Source organism: Neolamprologus brichardi, chromosome 6 (genome assembly GCF_056152115.1).
Source record: "Neolamprologus brichardi isolate AB-2024 chromosome 6, ASM5615211v1, whole genome shotgun sequence".
Taxonomy (NCBI): domain Eukaryota; kingdom Metazoa; phylum Chordata; class Actinopteri; order Cichliformes; family Cichlidae; genus Neolamprologus; species Neolamprologus brichardi.
The window spans coordinates 3,917,565-3,938,929 of record NC_142109.1 but is presented as its reverse complement, the minus strand read 5'-3'; positions in this window follow the sequence as shown (position 1 = coordinate 3,938,929).

Below are 21,365 nucleotides of genomic sequence, written 5' to 3'. Positions count from 1 at the left end.
ATTACACGTATTCTTTATAGAGATTACACAATCTCAAAATGTGAAAAAAGAAAGTGTTTAAGAGGATAAATAATGTGTGTTTGTATGAATCCTGCCTTAGTATGGGGTGTCAGTAACTACATTAGTATAGAGTAGGTCTAACAGTGGTTTTCCACATCTGCTCCAATATATATAGATAATGGGTCAGGCATATAAAGTCATTTTGAAAAGTTCATAAAGGTCATTTATATGTGTTCCTCTTTATCATTTTATATCAGGTCACACAGCTGACTTGAATTTTGATCAGGGTAGAACCATAACATTCATGCTAATGGTTCTACTGTTTACAGTTACTTTATAATGGATTTCACCCTGGTCACAGCACTATGTGAAAAGCTGTTAGAGGTAAAGTTAACCCAGTTAATACCTCATCATAAGTCACTCTCTAACGCAAAGCAGTGATTATTTTTCAGTGTAATTTATTCCACAACAATGTTCTTTATTTGATTCCTGTTTCTTTAAATATGCACATCGATTGTTCAGCTGTGTGACTCTCCACACCTCAAATATATCACAATGTGGACTTCATTTCGGTACAGATTTATCATCAAATCAGGAAACTGTAAACTAATTGAAAAAATGAAGCTTATGAAAATTTTAATGTGGCATTGGAACATGTTGTTTATCCTTGCCAAATGGTATTTACACAAAACTCCAGCAAATCAGAGGATGTATTTTTGTCCTTCACTTGCTGTTTATATATGTGTATATTTTTGCAGTTAATAGCCTATCATGTGTCTGCGCATCTTAGGGCCATAAACATAAACATGGCAAACAAGGATATGTTCACTATTCCAACAGATGCTTCAATTGTTTGTATAGGTGTTAGATTCATTTGATTTGCATTTTCTATTAATATTATTCTGTTTGTCCCAAATGGGATTTTTATTTCTGTATGCCATTATTGTAATAATTGGAAACAACTGAGTAAATATTTTGTATCATATGTTTCTAAAAATATTTGAATGTTCTACTTTTCTACTACTGGTTTTCTACTTTCTAAACTTTCTGCCACTCTTTGGCATTTCAATAACATTATTTTTGGGTGTTTTTATCTCTGACCGCAGCATCTTGTATTACCTAAATGTTGTTTGTGTGGGTTTTGTTTTTGTTTTGTTTTGTTTTTTGCCATTTTTAGATTTCACCAGCTGTGTAAACTCTGCAATTTTACCTTGGTTTTGTTCCACATCAGTTTATCTGCTGGGTGATTTTCTTCCTTTTCTAATGTTTCTGGTAATTTTTCACAGTTAAACAAGTAACTTTGAGGTTGCTTCAGCCTTTTCAGTTGTTATCTGTTGACAGTTTTGCCTAATTATTACATTTCTGCAAAATTATAGCAGTTCTGATAAGTTGTAATATTTCTGCCAAGTTTTTAATTTTCTACTAAATTATAGTATTTCTGCTAGGTTACACTACTTTTGTTTGTTATGTTATGTTATTCTAAATTATTACATTTCTGCTAAGTTTTTAATTTTCTACTAAATTATATTATTTCTGCTAGGTTACACTACTTTTGTTTGTTATGTTATTCTAAAGTATTACATTTCTGCTAAGTTTTTAATTTTCTATTAAATTATATTATTTCTGCTAGGTTACACTACTTTTGTTTGTTATGTTATGTTATGTTAAGTTATGTTATTCTAAATTATTACATTTCTGCTAAGTTGTCGCTTCTTGTAAACTACAACATTTCTGCTGAATTGTTATATTTATTAGTTATTTCATTTCTGCTAAGTTATTACATTTTTGTTAACTTGATGTTGTCCTGCAAAGTTATTAAAATTTCAACAACTTTTTAAACACTGACTTCAGCTTCTTCAGCTATTTTCAACTATTTTCAGCAGACAGCTTCAGCTATACAGCATCCACACTGCATTTTCGCAGGAAATGCAAATTTTTCTAGTTGTGTGGATGCTTTAAGGCATCCACACTATTGAGATCCTGTTTCTCTTTATTCTTTATTATTATTATTATTATTATTATTCTAGTTGCCACTTTTTTTCCCGTTTTTTGGCACTTAACTACTTCCACAATTTTCAGCCGATTTTCACCATTCAAATTTTAAACTATTCTGCTATTTCTGCTAATGATCGCTATGACTTTTGCTATTTTTTGCTATTATACTTTTTAAAATATTAAGCTTTTTTCCTTTAATTTGTCCCATTGAAATGAATGGAAAACTTCCAAAATTCTGCCAAAACTTGCTTCTTTTTGAAACTTAACTACTTCCTCATACTTTCACCTAGAACAACCATTCAAACTTTAAAATGTTCACAATTTATTGCGCTATTCATGTATGATTCAACTTTTTCATATCTGTTACCATTTTCATCTTATCCCTCTTCAAGTTTATAGTTTCATCTTTGTGATTTTTCACAAAATACATGGGTTGTTATGGTTGCTATGCTGTTGGTTCTAAGTGAGCCACTTTAAGTTTCGCAGTCTTCTCTTCATGTCCGAACAACTTCTTGCTACTTGCTCAATTTTCACTCAACTTCCACAAATTATACATCAAAACGTAGGTATTTTTGCTGGCTTTCAGAAAATGTCACTATCATTGTTGTGGGATTTATAGAATTTTGGCAAATCTCCTCAGACCAACAGAAAGTCTCAAAACTCTCCATAGAAAGTCAATGGAGAGTTTGTTCAAAATCACCGCTTGATTTCTGTAATGAGAGGCATATTCGAATCGTCATATCTCCTTAACGGAGCGAAGTTAAGACATGAGGCTTGTCCCGATATATCTTCAGACACTCCTGACGCTCACAATTCAAGAATTATTTTCTCACCTATTACCATTTGGCCATGAATTACGTTTGTTTGAGGGTAGGAAATTCGTGCTTCTCTCAGATTTCTTCAGCTTTCAAACTCTGGAAATGAACCACTTTTTTCTCTCGTCATATCTTTTTAATGGATTTCCACAAAGATCTGAAAATTTCCATGACTGTTCACTAAAGCCTGCTGTCTCTTACAGTGAAAGAATTTCATCGATACTCCAAATAGATTTAGAGTTACAAAGCGTTGTTTGAGGGCAAGTCAAGGCAGTTTTTGGTTCACCTCTACTCAGTTATGGTGCATTACAAGTCAAATATCTTTAATAATTCATATTTTAATGATCAATTGTCAACACTTGAAGATTCCCCCATCTCTTGTGAACAAAACGGTGTAAGAATGACCGTTCTAGCCCCTACGGTTAGGAAATTATGGCCATTTGTTTGGAGGGTAGTCCTCACTATGAGAAATAGACTGCAAAAATCCTGTCTCTGTGCTGCCTGTGTAAAACCGGGTGCACCTGTTTTGGCGGGAAAAAGTACACAGCCTCTCTGATTGGTGGATTCAAATTCAGCAGCTCCCAGGCTGCATGAATGACCTACAAAGTTGCTTCTCTCTCCCTCTGTGTGTGTGTGTGTGTATTTCTGCTTTTTATATTATTTCTGCTTAATATAGTACTTCTGCTGAATCATAGTATTTCTGCTTTTTATAATATTTCTGCTAAATTATAGTATTTCTGCTTAATATAGTATTTCTGCTAAATTATAGTATTTCTGCGAAATTATAGTATTTCTGCTTTTTATAGTATTTGTGCTTAATATAGTATGTCTGCTTAATATAGGATTTCTGCTAAATTATAGTATTTCTGCTTAATATAGTATTTCTGCTTAATTATAGTATTTCTGCTTTTTATAGTATTTCTGCTTAATATAGTATTTCTGCTTAATTATAGTATTTCTGCTAAATTATAGTATTTCTGCTAAATTATAGTATTTGTGCTTAATATAGTATTTCTGCTAAATTATAGTATTTCTGCTTTTTATACTATTTCTGCTTATTATAGTATTTCTGCTAAATCATAGTATTTCTGCTAAATTATAGTATTTCTGCTAAATTATAGTATTTCTGCTTTTTATAGTATTTCTGCTTAATATAGTATTTCTGCTAAATTATAGTATTTCTGCTTTTTATAGGATTTGTGCTTAATATAGTATTTGTGCTTAATATACTATTTCTGCTTTTTATAGTATTTCTGCTAAATTATAGTATTTCTACTTTTTATAGTATTTCTGCTTAATATAGTATTTCTGCTAAATTATAGTATTTCTGCTTTTTATAGTATTTCTGCTAAAACATAGTATTTCTACTAAATGTAGTATTTATGCTTAATCATACTATTTCTACATATTACTGCCAGGTCCCCAGGCAGCCAATCCTCTGTGAGGACTGACTCATTCTAATTTACAAATCAGAGCCTGCATGGCTTCCCAGCCAGCCAATCATATCTGAGGTCTTCCGTTTCTTCTCTCGTCATATCTCAGCCACGGTTGTACAAAGAGCAATGAAAATCGCAGTCAAAGTACACCAAAGTCCGCTGATTCAACCAGTACAAGATTTATGCTTCTAGTCCACCTAGTTTTTGAGTTAAACGACGTTTTGTAACTCAAAAAACTGCGTTTTTTGCCTCTCACCGCGATCTAATTCTGACTGCTCATCACCCTGTTTTCCAGGCGCCCGCTCTCTTTCCCAGTGGCGCAGTTGGTAGTGACATGGGTCTTCAAGCCAAAGATCGTTGGTTCGATTCCACCTTGGTCAACATGTTTTTTTCCCCTACAAATTAATACACTATCACAGACCAGTAATTCATATTCATCATTTATTACAATTCTGCAAACTTTTATCATTTTACCAGCTTTTCTAATATGGACCTCAGATTCTTGTTAACACTCCATGGCACAAATGCTGTTCCCTTTAGTCTCTGTGTATGTGTGTGTGTATCAATATTTCTCCCATTTTAAAGTATTACTCCTCCATAATTGTATTTCTGTTAAATCAAAGTACTTTTACTACATCTTAGTACTTCTGCTCAATCATAGTATTTCTGCTAAATTATAGTATTTCTGCTAAATTATAGTATTTCTGCTTTTTTATAGTATTTCTGCTTTTTATAGTATTTGAGCTTAATATAGTATTTCTGCTTTTAATAGGATTTGTGCTTAATATAGTATTTCTGCTTTTTATAGGATTTGTGCTTAATATAGTATTTCTGCTTTTGATATGATTTGTGCTTCATATAGTATTTCTGCTTTTTATAATATTTCTGTTTTTTATAATATTTCTGCTTTTTATAGTATTTCTGCTTTTTTATAATATTTCTGCTTTTTATAGTATTTCTCCTTTTTATAGTATTTGTGCTTAATATAGTATTTGTGCTTAATATAGTACTTCTGCTAAGTTATAATATTTCTGCTTTTTATGGTATTTGTGCTAAAACATAGTATTTCTATATATTACTGCCAGGTCCCCAGGTAGCCAATCCTCTGTGAGGACTGAGACATTCAAATTTACAAATCAGAGCCTGCACGACTTCCCAGCCAGCCAATCATATCTGAGGGCTCAGGCATTCAAATTTCCATAATGGGGCCTGCACGGCTTCCCAGCCAGCCAATCATATCTGAGGTCTGCCGTTTCTTCTCTCGTCATATCTCAGCGACGGTTGTACAAAGAGCAATGAAAATCGCAGTCAAAGTACACCAAAGTCCACTGATTCACCCAGTATAAGAATTATGCTTCTAGTCCAACTAGTTTTTGAGTTACACGACGTTTTGTAACTCCAAATGACGGCGTTTTTCGACTCGCACCGCAATCTTATTCTGACTGCTCATCACCCTGTTTTCCAGGCTCCCATGCTCTTTCCCAGTAGTGCAGTTGGTAATGACATGGTTCTGGAACCCAAAAGTCGTGGGTTCAATCCCACCTTGGTCAACATGTTTTTTTCCCTACAAATTAATACACTATCACAGGCCAGTAATTCATATTCATCATTTATTACAATTCTGCAAACTTTTATCATTTTACCAGCTTTTCTAATATGGACCTCACATTCTTGTTAACACTCCATGGCACAAATACTGTTCCCTTTAGGCTCTGTGTATGTGCGTGTGTATATCAATATTTCTCCCATTTTAAAGTATTACTACTCCATAATTGTATTTCTGTTGAATCAAAGTACTTTTACTACATCTTAGTACTTCTGCTCAATCATAGTATTTCTACTAAATCATAGTATTTTTGCAAAATCATGTTTTTTGTGCCAAATCATAACATTTGTGTTATGTTATAGTATTACTACTAAGTGGAGGAATTCCTATCATGTTATAGTATATGTGCAGATTACAGTATTTCTGCTAAATCATACTATTTCTACTATATTATATTTTTCTTTCTAAATATAGCATTTCTGCTATATAATTGTTTTTCTGCTATGTTATAATATTTGTGCTAAACCAGAGTATTTGTGCTGAAACATAGTATTTCTGCCAAATGATAGTATTTCTGTCAAATTATAGTATTTGTGCTAAAACATAGTATTAATTTAAAATTACAATATTCATAGTTCATCACAGTGTCTCTGGTAAATCACAGTATTTCTGCTATGTTGTACTATTTTTCTAAATCATAGTATTTCTGTAATGTTTAAGTATTTTTGGCTAAATATATTCTTTCTCTTATCTTATACTATTTCTCCTAAATTCTTGTATATTTGAGAAGTTATCATGTTTCTGGTAAGTTACAATATTTCTGCCAAGTTCTGCTATGCTATTGTATTTCTGCCAAGTATTATGTTTCCTCTAAGATATTGCAGTTCTGCTAAGTTATTACTTTTTAGCAAAGTTCCTTTGCTTCTGCAAAGTTTTTACAATTTCTGCAACTTTTCAGCTTTTTCAGCTAGTTTTTGCAGACAGCTTCAGCTTTAAAGCATCCACACTGCATTTTCGCAGGAAATGCAAATTTTTCTAGTTGTGTGGATGCCCTCACAGGGCATCCACACTATTGAGTTCCTGTTTCTCTTTAATCTTTATTATTCTTCTAGTTGCTTCCGTACACTTTTTGGACCTTAACTACTCCTTCAGTTTTTGTGCTATTTGCACCGTTCAAATCTCAAAAAATTCTGCTCTTTCTGCTAATGCCGGCTATGACTTTTGGTGCTCATAACTTCTATACTTTTTGAGATATTGAATTTTTTTTGCAATATTTTTTGCCCTTTTCTGCCACATTATCAGTGGCCTCACTGATTTTCCTTGCCGGGTTGACCTGTGTTTTAGCTCAGTGAGATGAGCATCCGTTCTCAGACTGGGAGGCCCGGGTTCAAATCCCGCTTATGGCAAAATTTCTTTCAGTTAACAATTAAACGTTTTTAACTCTTTTCAGCAGAAATTCTTCTGATTGAACTCTTTTCAGCAGAATTTTAAATTTTTTCACCACTTTTCAGCACAAATCCCAGCTTTTTCAGCTATTTTCAGCAAAAACATCTTTTCAGCAGAATTCTGCTGATTGAACTCTTTTCAGCAGAAATTCTGCTGATTGAACTCTTTTCAGCAGAATTCTAAACTTTTTCACTACTTTTCAGCACAAATCCCAGCTTTTTCAGCTGTTTTCAGCAAAAACCTCTTTTCAGCAGAAATTCTGCTCATTGAACTCTTTTCAGCAGAATTTTAAATTTTTTCACCACTTTTCAGCACAAATCCCAGCTTTTTCAGCTGTTTTCAGCAAAAACCTCTTTTCAGCAGAATTCTGCTGATTGAACTCTTTTCAGCAGAAATTCTGCTGATTGAACTCTTTTCAGCAGAATTTTAAATTTTTTCACCACTTTTCAGCACAAATCCCAGCTTTTTAAGCTGTTTTCAGCAAAAACCTCTTTTCAGCAGAATTCTGATGATTGAATTCTTTTCAGCAGAAATTCTTCTTATTCACCTCTTTTCTGTAAAGTTTTCAGACTTTTCACCTCTTATCAGCACAAATCCCAGCTTTTTCAGCTGTTTTCAGCAAAAACCTCTTTTCAGCAGAATTCTGATGATTGAATTCTTTTCAGCAGAAATTCTTCTTATTCACCTCTTTTCTGTAAAGTTTTCAGACTTTTCACCTCTTATCAGCACAAATCCCAGCTTTTTCAGCTGTTTTCAGCAAAAACCTCTTTTTAGCAGAATTCTGCTCATTCAGCTTTTTTCAGCAGAAATTCTGCTGATTTATCTCTTTTGAGCAGAAATTCTGCTGATTCATCTCTTTTCAGTGCAACTTTCTGCTTCTTTCCATCTTTTCTGCACAAATCCCAACTCATTCACCTCTTTTCAGCGCAATGTTCTACTCCTTTCCATCTTTTCTGCAGAAATTCTGCTGATTTATCTCTTTGAGCAGAAATTATGCTGATTCATCTCTTTTCAGCGCAATGTTCTGCTTCTTTCCATCTTTACTTCAGAAATTCTGCTCATTCAACTCTTTTCAGCAAGATTTTCAGACTTTTCACCTCTTATCAGCACAAATCCCAGCTGTTATCATAAAAATCTCTTTTGAGCACAAATTCTTCTGATTCACCTCTTTTCAGCGCAACTTTCTGCTTCTTTACCTCTTTTCAGCAGAAATTCTGCTCATTCAACTCTTTTCAGCAGAATTTTACATTTTTTTCACCACTTTTGAGCACAATTCCCAGCTTTTTCAGCTCTTTTCAGCAAAAACCTCTTTTCAGCAGAATTCTGCTGATTGAACTCTTTTCAGCAGAAATTCTGCTGATTGAACTCTTTTCAGCACAACTTTCTGCTTCTTTACCTCTTTTCAGCAGAAATTCTGCTGATTGAACTCTTTTCAGCAGAAATTCTGCTGATTGAACTCTTTTCAGCAGAATTTTCACCTCTTTTCAGCCCAAATTCTGCTTATTCACCTCTTCTGCAAAATATTCAGCCTTTTCACCTCTTTTCAGCAGAAATTCTGCTCAGTCAACTCTTTTCAGCAAAATTTTCAGCCTTTTCACCTCTTATCAGCACAAATCTCAACTATTTTCAGAAAAAACTCATTTGAGCACAAATTCTGCTGATTCATCTCTTTTCAGCAGAATTTTAAATTTTTTCACCACTTTTCTGCACAAATCCCAGCTTTTTCAGCTGTTTTCAGCAAAGACCTCTTTTCAGCACAAATTCTGCTTATTCACCTCTTCTGCAAAATATTCAGCCTTTTCACCTGTTGTCAGCAGAAATTCAGCTCATTCACCTCTTATCAGCGCAATTTTCTGCTTCTTTCCATCTTTTCTGTAGAAATTCTGCTCATTCAACTCTTTTGAGCAAAATTTTCAGCCTTTTCAACTTTTTCAGCTTTTTTCAGCAGACATCTTCGGCGTTAAGGCATCCACACAGCATTTTCGCAGGAAATGCAAATTGTGTGGATGCTTTAAGGCATCCACACTATTGAGTTCCTGTTTCTCTTTATTCTTTATACTTTATTATTGTGTGGATGCTTTAAGGCATCCACACTATTGTTTTCCTGTTTCTCTTTATTCTTTATTATTATTATTCTAGTTGCCACTTTTTGTACTTTTTTGGCACTTAACTACTTCCACAATTTTCAGCCGATTTTCACCGTTCAAATTTTAAACTATTCTGCTATTTCTGCTAATGATCGCTATGACTTTTGGTATTTTTTGCTATTATACTTTTTAAAATATTAAGCTTTTTTCCTTTAATTTGTCCCATTGAAATGAATGGAAAACTTCCGCAATTCTGCTAAAACTTGCTTGTTTTTGAAACTTAACTACTTCCTCATACTTTCACCTAGAACAACCATTCAAACTTTAAAATGTTCACAAATTATTGGGCTATTCATGTATGATTCAGCTTTTTCATATCTGTTACCATTTTCATCTTATCCCTTTTCAAGTTTTGAGTTTCATCTTTGTGATTTTTCACAAAATACATGGGTTGTTATGGTTGCTATGCAGTTGGTTCTAAGTGAGCCGCTGTACCTTTGGCAATTTTCTCTTCATGTCCGAACAACTTCTTGCTACTTGCTCAATTTTCACTCAACTTACACAAATTATACATCAAAACGTAGGTATTTTTGCTGGCTTTCACAAAATGTCACTATCATTGTTGTGGGATTTATAGAATTTTGGCAAATCTCCTCAGACCAACACAAAGTCTCAAAACTCTCCATAGAAAGTCAATGGAGAGTTTGTTCAAAATCACCGCTTGATTTCTGTAATGAGAGGCATATTCGAATCGTCATATCTCCTTATCGAAGCGACGTTAAGACATGAGGCTTGTCCTGATATATCTTCAGACACTCCTGACGCTCACAAATCAAGAATTTTTTTCTCACCTATTACCATTTGGCCATGAATTACGTTTGTTTGAGGGTAGGAAATTCGTCCTTCGCTCAGATTTCTTCAGCTTTCAAACTCTGGAAATGAACCACTTTTTTCTCTCGTCATATCTTTTTGATAGATTTCCACAGAGACCTGAAAATTTCCATGATTGTTCACCAAAGCCTGTTGTCTCTTACGGTGAAAGAATGATATCGATACTCCAAATAGATTTAGAGTTAGAAAGCGTTGTTTGAGGGCAAGTCAAGGCAGTTTTCGCTTTGCCTCTATTCAGTTATGGTGCATTACAAGTCAAATATCTTTAATAATTCATATTTTAATGATAAATTGTCAACACTTGAAGATTCCCCCATCTCTTCTGAACAAAACGGTGTAAGAATGACAATTCTAGCCCCTACAGTTAGGAAATTATGGCCATTTGTTTGGAGGGTAGTCCTCACTATGAGAAATAGACTGCAAAAATCCTGTCTCTCTGCTGTGTGTGTAAAAACGGCTGCACCTGTTTTGGCGGGAAAATGTACACAGCATCTCTGATTGGTTGATTCAAATCCAGCAGCTCCCAGGCTGCTTGACTGATCTATAAAGTTGCTTCTCTCTCTTTCTGTGTGTGTTATAGTATTTCTAAATTATAGTATTTCTGCTTTTTATAGTATTTCTGCTAAATTATACTATTTCTGCTTTTAATAGGAATTGTGCTTAATATAGTATTTCTGCTTTTTATAGTATTTGTGCTTAATATAGTAGTTCTGCTTTTTATAAGATTTGTGCGTAATATAGTATTTCTGCTTTTTATAGGATTTGTGCTTAATTATAGTATTTCTGCTACATTATAGTATTTCTGCTTTTTATAGTATTTGTGCTTAATATAGTAGTTCTGCTTTTTATAAGATTTGTGCTTAATATAGTATTTCTGCTTTTTATAGGATTTGTGCTTAATATAGTATTTTTGCTTTTTATACTATTTCTGCTAAATTATAGTATTTCTGCTACATTATAGTATTTCTGCTTTTTATAGTATTTGTGCTTAATATAGTTTTTCTGCTAAATTACAGTATTTCTGCTTTTTATAGTATTTCTGCTAAATTATAGTGTTTCTGCTAAATTATAGTATTTCTGCTAAATTATAGTATTTCTGCTTTTTATACGATTTGTGCTTAATATAGTATTTCTGCTAAATTTTAGTATTTCTGCTTTTTATAGTATTTGTGCTAAAACATAGTATTTCTACTAAATGTAGTATTTATGCTTAATCATACTATTTCTATATTTTACTGCCAGGTCCCCAGGCAGCCAATCCTCTGTGAGGACTTAGACATTTAGCCCTGAAATTTACATATCAGGGCCTGCACGGCTTCCCAGCCAGCCAATCATATCTGAGGTGTGCCGTTTCTTCTCTCGTCATATCTCAGCAACGGTTGTACAAAGAGCAATGAAAATCGCAGTCAAAGTACACCAAAGTCCACTGATTCACCCAGTGCAAGAATTATGTTTCTAGTCCACCTAGTTTTTGAGCTACACGACGTTTTGTAAATCCAAAAAACGGCGTTTTTCGCCTCTCACCAGAATCTAATTCTGACTGCTCATCAACCTGTTTTCCAGGCGCCCTGTCTCTTTCATAGTGGCGCAGTTGGTAATGACACGGGTCTGCAACCAAAAGGTCGTGGGTTCAATTACACCTTGATCAACATGTTTTTCTCCCTACAAATTAATACACTATCACAGACCAGTAATTCATATTCATCATTTATTACAATTCTGCAAACTTTTGTCATTTTACCAGCTTTTCTAATATGGACCTCACATTCTTGTTAACACTCCATGGCACAAATACTGTTCCTTTTAGGCTCTGTGTATGTGTGTGTGTATCAATATTTCTCCCATTTTAAAGAATTACTCCTCCATAATTGTATTTCTGTTAAATCAAAGTACTTTTACTACATCTTAGTACTTCTGCTCAATCATAGTATTTCTGCTAAATCATAGTATTTTTGCCAAATCATGGTTTTTGTGCCAAATCATAACATTTGTGTTATGTTATAGTATTACTACTAAGTGGAGGTATTTCTGTCATGTTACAGTATATGTGCTGATTACAGTATTTCTGCTAAATCATAGTATTTCTACTATATTATATTTTTTTTCTAAATATAGCATTTCTGCTATATAATTGTATTTCTGCTATGTTATAATATTTGTGCTAAACCAGAGTATTTGTGCTGAAACATAGTATTCTGCCAAATGATAGTATTTCTTTCAAATTATAGTATTTGTGCTAAAACATAGTATTAATTTAAAATTACAATATTCATAGTTCATCATAGTGTCTCTGGTAAATCACAGTATTTCTGCTATGTTGTACTATTTTTCTTAATCATAGTGTTTCTGTAATGTTTAAGTATTTTTGGCTAAATATATTCTTTCTGTTATCTTATACTATTTCTCCTAAATTCTTGTATATTTGAGAAGTTATCATGTTTCTGGTAAGTTACAATATTTCTGCCAAGTTCTGCTATGCTATTGTATTTCTGCCAAGTATTATGTTTCCTCTAAGATATTGCAGTTCTGCTAAGTTATTACTTTCTAGCAAAGTTCCTTTGCTTCTGCAAAGTTTTTACAATTTCTGCAACTTTTCAGCTATTTCAGCTAGTTTTTGCAGACAGCTTCAGCTTTAAAGCATCCACACTGCATTTTCGCAGGAAATGCAAATTTTTCTAGTTATTATTATTATTCTAGTTGCCACTTTTTTTCCCGTTTTTTGGCACTTAACTACTTCCACAATTTTCAGCCGATTTTCACCATTCAAATTTTAAACTATTCTGCTATTTCTGCTAATGATCGCTATGACTTTTGCTATTTTTTGCTATTATACTTTTTAAAATATTAAGCTTTTTTCCTTTAATTTGTCCCATTGAAATGAATGGAAAACTTCCAAAATTCTGCTAAAACTTGCTTCTTTTTGAAACTTAACTACTTCCTCATACTTTCACCTAGAACAACCATTCAAACTTTAAAATGTTCAAAAATTATTGCGCTATTCATGTATGATTCAACTTTTTCATATCTGTTACCATTTTCATCTTATCCCTCTTAAAGTTTTGAGTTTCATCTTTGTGATTTTTCACAAAATACATGGGTTGTTATGGTTGCTATGCAGTTGGTTCTAAGTGAGCCACTGAAGGTTTCGCAGTCTTCTCTTCATGTCCGAACAACTTCTTGCTACTTGCTCAATTTTCACTCAACTTCCACAAATTATACATCAAAACGTAGGTATTTTTGCTGGCTTTCAGAAAATGTCACTATCATTGTTGTGGGATTTATAGAATTTTGGCAAATCTCCTCAGACCAACACAAAGTCTAAAAACTCTCCATAGAAAGTCAATGGAGAATTTGTTCAAAATCACCGCTGGATTTCTCTAATGAGAGGCATTTTCGAATCGTCATATCTCCCCAACGAAGCAAAGTTAAAACATGAGGCTTGTCCCAGTATATCTTCAGACACTCCTGACGCTCACAATTCAAGAATTATTTTCTCACCTATTACCGTTCTGAGATGAGTTAGACTTGTTTGAGGGTAGGAAATTCGTCCTTCGCTCAGATTTCTTCAGATTTCAAACTCTGGAAATGAGGCAATTTTTTCTCTCGTCATATCTTTTTTTTGGATTTCCACAGAGACCTGAAAATTTCCATGACTGTTCACCAAAGCCTGCTGTCTCTTACGGTGAAAGAATGATATCGATACTCCAAATAGATTTAGAGTTAGAAAGCGTTGTTTGAGCGCAGGTCAAGGCAGTTTTCGCTTGCCTCTACTCAGTTATGGTGCATTACAAGTCAAATATCTTTAATAATTCATATTTTAATGATAAATTGTCAACACTTGAAGATTCCCCCATCTCTTCTGAACAAAACGGTGTAAGAATGACCGTTCTAGCCCCTACGGTTAGGAAATTATGGCCATTTGTTTGGAGGGTAGTCCTCACTATGAGAAATAGACTGCAAAAATCCTGTTTCTCTGCTGTGTGTGTAAAAACGGCTGCACCTGTTTTGGCGGGAAAATGTACACAGCATCTCTGATTGGTGGATTCAAATTCAGCAGCTCCCAGGCTGCTTGACTGACCTGCAAAGTTGCTTCTCTCTCCCTCTGTGTGTGTGTGTGTGTTTGTAATATAGTATTTAATATAGTATTTTTTGCTTAATTATAGTATTTCTGCTTTTTATAGTACTTCTGCTTTTTATAGTATTTGTGCTTAATATAGTATTTCTGCTTTTCATAGTATTTCTGCTAAATTATAGTATTTCTGCTCTTTATATTATTTCTGCAAAATTACAGTATTTCTGCTAAATTATAGTACTTCTGCTTTTTATACTATTTCTGCTTTTTATAGTATTTCTGCTAAATTATAGTATATCTGCTTAATATAGTATTTCTGCTTTTTATACTATTTCTGTTTAATATAGTATTTCTGCTAAATTATAGTATTTCTGCTTTTTATAGTATTTCTGCTACATTATAGTATTTCTGCTTTTTATAGGATTTGTGCTTAATATAGTATTTGTGCTTAATATAGTATTTCTGCTAAATCATAGTATTTCTGCTTTTTATAGTATTTCTGCTTAATATAGTATTTGTACTTAATATAGTATTTCTGCTAAATTATAGTATTTCTGCTTTTCATAGGATTTGTGCTTAATATAGTATTTCTTCTAAATCATAGTATTTCTGCTTTTTATAGTATTTCTGCTTTTTATAGTATTTGTGCTTAATATATTATTTCTGCTAAATTATAATATTTCTGCTTTTTATAGTATTACTGCTTTTTGTACTATTTCTGCTTAATATAGTATTTCTGCTAAATTATATATTTCTGCTTTTTGTAATGTTTCTTCTTTTTATAGTATTTGTGCTTAATATAATATTTCTGCTAAATTGTAGTATTTCTGCTTTTTATAGTATTTCTGCTTAATATAGTATTTCTGCTAAATTGTAGTATTTCTGATTTTTATAATATTTCTGCTTAATATAGTATTTCTGCTAAATTATAGTGTTTCTGCTACTTCATAGTATTTCTGCTTTTTATAGTATTTGTGCTTAATATAGTGTTTCTGCTTTTTATAGGATTTTTGCTTAATATAGTATTTCTGCTTTTTATAGTATTTCTGCTTAATACAGTTTTTCTGCTTAATATAGTATTTCTGCTTAATATAGTATTTCTGCTAAATTATAGTATTTCTGCTACATTATAGTATTTCTGCTTTTTATAGTATTTCTGCTTAATATACTATTTGTGCTTAATATAGTATTTGTGCTAAATTGTAGTATTTCTGCTTTTTATAGTATTTCTGCTAAATTATAGTATTTCTGCTTTTTATAGTATTTCTGCTTTTTATAGTATTTGTGCTAAAACATAGTATTTCTACTAAATGTAGTATTTATGCTTAATCATACTATTTCTATATATTACTGCCAGGTCCCCAGGCAGCCAATCCTCTGTGAGGCCTGAGACATTCAAATTTACAAATCAGAGCCTGCGCGGCTTCCCAGCCAGCCAATCATATCTGAGGGCTCAGGCATTCAAATTTGCATATTGGGGCCTGCACGGCTTCCCAGCCAGCCAATCATATCTGAGGTGTGCCGTTTCTTCTCTCGTCATATCTCAGCGACGGTTGTACAAAGAGCAATAAAAATCGCAGTCAAAGTACACCAAAGTCCGCTGATTCACCCAGTACAAGAATTATGCTTCTAGTCCACCTAGTTTTTGAGTTACACAATGTTTTGTAACTCCAAAAAACGGCGTTTTTCGCCTCTCACCGCGATCTAATTCTGACTGCTCATGACCCTGTTTTCCAGGCACCCGCTCTCTTCCCCAGTGGCGCAGTTGGTAGTGACATGGATCTGTAAGCCAAAGGTCGTGGGTTCAATCCCACCTTGGTCAACATTTTTTTTCCCCTACAAATTAATACACTATCACAGACCAGTAATTCATATTCATCATTTATTATAATTCTGCAAACTTTTATCATTTTAGCAGCTTTTCTAATATGGACCTCACATTCTTGTTAACACTCCATGGCACAAATACTGTTCCCTTTAGGCTCTGTGTATGTTTGTGTGTATCAATATTTCTCCCATTTTAAAGTATTACTCCTCCATAATTGTATTTCTGTTAAATCAAAGTACTTTTACTACATCTTAGTACTTCTGCTCAATCATAGTATTTCTGCTAAATCATAGTATTTTTGCCAAATCATGGTTTTTGTGCCAAATCATAACATTTGTTTTATGTTATAGTATTACTACTAAGTGGAGGAATTTCTGTCATGTTACAGTATATGTGCTGATTACAGTATTTCTGCTAAATCATACTATTTCTACTATATTATATTTTTCTTTCTAAATATAGCATTTCTGCTATATAATTGTATTTCTGCTATGTTATAATATTTGTGCTAAACCAGAGTATTCGTGCTGAAACATAGCATTTCTGCCAAATGATAGTATTTCTGTCAAATTATAGTATTTGTGCTAAAACATAGTATTCATTTAAAATTACAATATTCATAGTTCATCACAGTGTCTCTGGTAAATCACAGTATTTCTGCTATGTTGTACTATTTTTCTAAATCATAGTGTTTCCATAATGTTTAAGTATTTTTGGCTAAATATATTCTTTCTGTTATCTTATACTATTTCTCCTTAATTCTTGTATATTTGAGAAGTTGTCATGTTTCTGGTAAGTTACAATATTTCTGCTAACTTCTGCTATGCTATTGTATTTCTGCCAAGTATTATGTTTCCTCTACGATATTGCAGTTCTGCCAAGTTATTACTTTTTAGCAAAGTTCCTTTGCTTCTGCAAAGTTTTTACAATTTCTGCAACTTTTCAGCTTTTTCAGCTAGTTTTTGCAGACAGCTTCAGCTATAAAGCATCCACACTGCATTTTCGCAGGAAATGCAAATTTTTCTAGTTATTATTATTATTCTAGTTGCCACTTTTTGTCCCGTTTTTTGGCACTTAACTACTTCCACAATTTTCAGCCGATTTTCACCGTTCAAATTTTAAACTATTCTGCTATTTCTGCTAATGTGCGCTATGACTTTTGGTATTTTTTGCTATTATACTTTTTAAAATATTAAGCTTTTTTCCTTTAATTTGTCCCATTGAAATGAATGGGAAACCTCCGCAATTCTGCTAAAACTTGCTTGTTTTTGAAACTTAACTACTTCCTCATAGTTTCACCTAGAACAACCATTCAAACTTTAAAATGTTCACAAATTATTGGGCTATTCATGTATGATTCAGCTTTTTCATATCTGTTACCATTTTCATCTTATCCCTCTTTAAGTTTTGAGTTTCATCTTTGTGATTTTTCACAAAATACATGGGTTGTTATGGTTGCTATGAAGTTGGTTCTAAGTGAGACACTGTAGGTTTCGCAGTCTTTTCTTCATGTCTGAACAACTTCTTGCTACTTGCTCAATTTTCACTCAACTTCCACAAATTATACATCAAAACGTAGGTATTTTTGCTGGCTTTCAGAAAATGTCATTATCATTGTTGTGGGATTTATAGAATTTTGGCAAATCTCCTCAGACCAACACAAAGTCTGAAAACTCTCCATAGAAAGTCAATGGAGAGTTTGTTCAAAATCACCGCTTGATTTCTGTAATGAGAGGCATATTCGAATCGTCATATCTCCTTAACGAAGCGACGTTAAGACATGAGGCTTGTCCTGATATATCTTCAGACACTCCTGACGCTCACAATTCAAGAATTTTTGTCTCATCTATTACCATTTGGCCATGAATTACGTTTGTTTGAGGGTAGGAAATTCGTCCTTCGCTCAGATTTCTTCAGCTTTCAAACTCTGGAAATGAACCACTTTTTTCTCTCGTCATATCTTTTTTTTGGATTTCCACAGAGACCTGAAAATTTCCATGGTTGTTCACCAAAGCCTGCTGTCTCTTACGGTGAAAGAATGATATCGATACTCCAAGTAGATTTAGAGTTACAAAGCGTTGTTTGAGGGCAAGTCAAGGCAGTTTTTTGTTCCCCTCTACTCAGTTATGGTGCATTACAAGTCAAATATCTTTAATAATTCATAATTTAATGATAAATTGTCAACACTTGAAGATTCCCCCATCTCTGCTGAACATAATGGTGTAAGAATGACCATTCTAGCCCCTACGGTTAGGAAATTATGGTCATTTGTTTGAGTTTAGTCCTCACTATGAGAAATAGACTGCAAAAATCCTGTCTCTCTGCTGCGTGTGTAAAAACGGCTGCACCTGTTTTGGCGGGAAAAAGTACACAGCCTCTCTGATTGGTGCATTCAAATTTAGCAGCTCCCAGGCTGCTTGACTGACCTACAAACTTGCTTCTCTCTCTTTCTGTGTGTGTTATAGTATTTCTAAATGATAGTATTTCTGCTTTTTATAGTATTTCTGCTTTTTATAGGATTTGTGCTTAATATAGCATTTGTGCTTAATATAGTATTTCTGCTAAATTATAGTATTTCTGCTTTTTATAGTATTTCTGCTAAATTATAGTTTTTCTGCTTTTTATAGTATTTCTGCTAAATTATAGTATTTCTGCTTTTTATAGTATTTCTGCTAAATTATAGTATTTCTGCTTTTTATAGTATTTCTGCTAAATTATAGTATTTCTTCTTTTTACAGGATTTGTGCTTAATATAGTATTTGTGCATAATATAATAAGTCTGCTTAACATAGGATTTCTGCTAAATTATACTATTTCTGCTTTTTATAGGTTTTGTGCTTATTATAGCATTTGTGCTTAATATAGTATTTCTGCTTAATTATAGTATTTCTGCTAAATTATAGTATTTCTGCTTTTTATAGTATTTCTGCTTAATATAGTATTTCTGCTCAATTATAGTATTTCTGCTTTTTATAGTATTTCTGCTAAATTGTAGTATTTCTGCTTAATATAGTATTTCTGCTTTTTATAGTATTTCTGCTTAATATAGTATTTCTGCTAAATTATAGTATTTCTGCTTTTTATAGTATTCGTGCTAAAACATAGTATTTCTACTAAATGTAGTATTTATGCTTAATCATACTATTTCTATATATTACTGCCACGTCCCCAAGCAGCCAATCCTCTGTGACGACTGAGACATTCAAATTTACAAATCAGGGCCTGCACGGCTTCCCAGCCAGCCAATCATATCTGAGGTGTTCCGTTTCTTCTCTCATCATATCTCCGCGATGGTTGTACAAAGAGCAATGGAAATCGCAGTCAAGGTACACCAAAGTCCGCTGATTCACCCAGTACAATAATTATACTTCTAGTCCACCTAGTTTTTGAGTTACGTGACGTTTTGTAACTCCAAAAAACGGCGTTTTCCGCCTCGCACCGCGATCTAATTCTGACTGCTCATGACCCTGTTTTCCAGGCACTTGTTCTCTTTCCCAGTGGCGCAGTTGGTAATGACAGGGGTCTGCAAACAAAAGGTAGTGGGTTCGATTCCACCTCGATCAACATGTTTTTCTCCCTACAAATTGATACACTATCACAGACCAGTAATTCATATTGTTTATTTATTACAATTCTGCAAACTTTTATCATTTTACCAGCTTTTCTAATATGGACCTCATATTCTTGTTAACACTCCATGGCACAACTACTGTTCCCTGTAGGCTCTGTGTATGTGTGTGTGTATCAATATTTCTCCCATTTTAAAGTACTACTCCTCCATAATTGTATTTCTGTTAAATCAAAGTACTTTTACTACATCTTAGTACTTCTGCTCAATCATAGTATTTTTGCCAAATCCTGGTTTTTGTGCCAAATCATAACATTTGTGTTATGTTATAGTATTACTACTAAGTGGAGGAATTTCTGTCATGTTACAGTATATGTGCTGATTACAGTATTTCTACTAAATCATATTATATCTACTATATTATATTTTTCTTTCTAAATATCGCATTTCTGCTATATAATTGTATTTCTGCTATGTTATAATATTTGTGCTAAACCAGAGTATTTCTGCTGAAACATAGTATTTCTGCCAAATGATAGTATTTCTGCTTAATTATAGTATTTGTGTTTTTTATAGTATTTCTGCTTTTTATAGGATTTGTGCTTAATATAGTATTTGTGCTTAATATAGTATTTCTGCTAAATTATAGTATTTCTGCTTTTTATAGTATTTGTGCTAAATTATAGTATTTCTGCTTTTTATAGTATTTCTGCTTTTTATAGTATTTCTGCTTTTTATAGGTTTTGTGCTTAATATAGTATTTGTGCTTAATATAGTATTTCTGCTAAATTATAGTATTTCTGCTTTTTATAGTATTTCTGCTTTTTATAGTATTTCTGCTAAAACATAGTATTAATTTAAAATTACAATATTCATAGTTCATCACAGTGTCTCTGGTAAAACACAGTATTTCTGCTATGTTGTACTATTTTTCTAAATCATAGTGTTTCTGTAATGTTTAAGTATTTTCGGCTAAATATATTCTTTCTGTTATCTTATACTATTTCTCCTAAATTCTTGTATTTTTGAGAAGTTATCATGTTTCTGGTAAGTTACAGTATTTCTGCCAAGTTCTGCTTTGCTATTGTATTTCTGCCAAGTATTATGTTTCCTCTAAGATATTGCAGTTCTGCTAAGTTATTACTTTTTAGCAAAGTTCCTTTGCTTCTGCAAAGCTTTTACAATTTCTGCAACTTTTCAGCTTTTTCAGCGAGTTTTTGCAGACAGCTTCAGCTTTAAAGCATCCACACTGCATTTTCGCAGGAAATGCAAATTTTTCTAGTTGTGTGGATGCTTTAAGGCATCCACACTATTGAGATCCTGTTTCTCTTTATTCTTTATTATTATTATTATTATTATTATTCTAGTTGCCACTTTTTTTCCCGTTTTTTGGCACTTAACTACTTCCACAATTTTCAGCCGATTTTCACCATTCAAATTTTAAACTATTCTGCTATTTCTGCTAATGATCGCTATGACTTTTGCTATTTTTTGCTATTATACTTTTTAAAATATTAAGCTTTTTTCCTTTAATTTGTCCCATTGAAATGAATGGAAAACTTCCAAAATTCTGCCAAAACTTGCTTCTTTTTGAAACTTAACTACTTCCTCATACTTTCACCTAGAACAACCATTCAAACTTTAAAATGTTCACAATTTATTGCGCTATTCATGTATGATT